Here is a 1,950-nt window from a genome sequence, read left to right on the forward strand (position 1 = left end):
GGGCGTGGTGACAAGCACCTGTAATCTCAGCTACTCGGGAGGCTGAGGCAGGAGAATTGCCTGAACCCAGGAGGCGGAGGTTGCAGTGAGCCAAGATCGTGCCATTGCACTCCAGCCTGGGCAACAAGAGCGAAACTCTGTCTCAAAAAAAAAAAAAAAAAAAAAAAATCAAAAAAGACAAAGGAGGCCATCCCAGCCACCTTTCTCAGGCAGTGGAACCCTCAGGCTCCTGAGTGTCAAGATGGTTCCTGCTAAGAGATGGACCCTGAAGAAGCATTTTGTTGGCAAACCTATTAGTAGTGACTTTGAGTTGAAGACAGCTGAGCTCCCACCCTTAAAAAACGGAGAGGTCCTGCTTGAAGCTTTGTTCCTCACCATGGATTCTTACAGGACAGTGGCAGCCAAAATACCGAAGGAAGGTGATACAGTGATGGGGCCACAAGTGGCCAGAGCTGTGGAAAGTAAAAACGTAGCCTTACTAACAGGCACCATTGGACTGGCTCCCCCAGGCTCAACAAGCACACTCCGTTTCTGATGGGAAGGATCTGGAAAAGCTGCCCACAGAGTTGCCTGACACAGTACCACTGTCTTCCTTTGGCCTGCTTGACCTCTGTGGTACGATGGCTGGAGAAACAGGGATGGTTAATGCAGCAGCTGGAGCTCTGGGCTCTGCGGTGGGGCAGACTGCAAAGCTCAAGGGCTGCCAAGTAGTCGGAGCAGTCGGGCCCGACAAAAAGATTGCCTACCTTAAAAAGCTTGGATTTGCTGTTGTCTTTAACTACAAGACAGTAGAGTCTTAGAAGAAACTTTGAAGGAAGCCTCTCCTGATGGATACGATTGTTATTTTGATAACGTAGGTGGAGAGTTTTCAAACACTGTTCTCTCTCAGATGAAGAAATCTGGAAGAATTGCCACGTGAGGAGTCATGTATACGTGACAGTACTGGGCCACCTTCCCCAGGCCCCCCACCAGAGATTTTTATCTGTCAGGAGCTTCCCATGAAAGGGTTCATCATCACCTGCAGGCGAGGAGATGCCCGCCAAAAAGCTCTGAAGGACTTGCTAAAATGGGTCTCAGGGTAAAATCCAGTTCAGGAATATATCACTGAAGGATCTGAAAACATGCCAGCTGCACTTATGGGGATGCTGGAAGGAGCTAATGTGGGGAAAATAGCGAAAGTATAAAAAAATGCACGTGGAATCTGGAGCCCATTTAGATGATCACTTAATTTGTTTTTCACCATTTAGCAAAAATGTATACTACTTAAATGTCTAAGAAATGGTACTTGTAACGAGTCTGACCTACCTAATAAAATACAATTTATGGTATGTAATTAGTGATGGAGGATGAAAATTTCAGTCAATAACAACCAGCCATCTCCCTGTTCACTACAGCTTCCTCTGAGTTGCGGTTGAAAATAATGGCTTTGAAGTTTGAAAGTTTACCAAACACTGCGTGTTCTCACTCATACGTGGGAGCTGGACAATGGACACAGGGAGGGGAACAACACAAATTAGGGCCTGTCGAAGGGGTGGGGGCGAGGGAGAGCATCAGGATAAATAGCTGATGTATGCTGGGCTTAATACCTAGGTGATGGGTTGATCGGTGCAGCAAACCACCATGGCACACGTTTACCTACATTCTGCACGCGTATCCTGGAATGTGAAATAAGATAAAAGACAAAGAAGGGCACTGCATAATGGCAAAGGGATCAACTCAACAAGAAAAACTAAGTATCCTAAATATATATGCACCCAATACGGGAGCACCCAGATTCATAAAACAAGTTCTTAGAGACCTAGAAAGAGACAGACTCTCACACAATAACGGTGGAAGACGTTAACACCCCACTGTCAGTAGTAGACATATCAATGAGGCAGAAACTTAACAAGGATATACAAACTTGAACTCAGCTCTGGATCAAGTGAACCTAATAGACATCTACATAAC

General features: G+C 45.8%; 1 pseudogene; it reads left to right on the forward strand.

Moving 5' to 3' along the window:
• The first annotated feature begins 241 nt into the window (after positions 1 to 241).
• LOC141582251 (prostaglandin reductase 1 pseudogene) lies at positions 242 to 1,146 on the forward strand (annotated as a pseudogene).
• The last annotated feature ends 804 nt before the right edge of the window (positions 1,147 to 1,950 follow it).

This window comes from Saimiri boliviensis, chromosome 19, assembly GCF_048565385.1.
Source record: "Saimiri boliviensis isolate mSaiBol1 chromosome 19, mSaiBol1.pri, whole genome shotgun sequence".
Taxonomy (NCBI): domain Eukaryota; kingdom Metazoa; phylum Chordata; class Mammalia; order Primates; family Cebidae; genus Saimiri; species Saimiri boliviensis.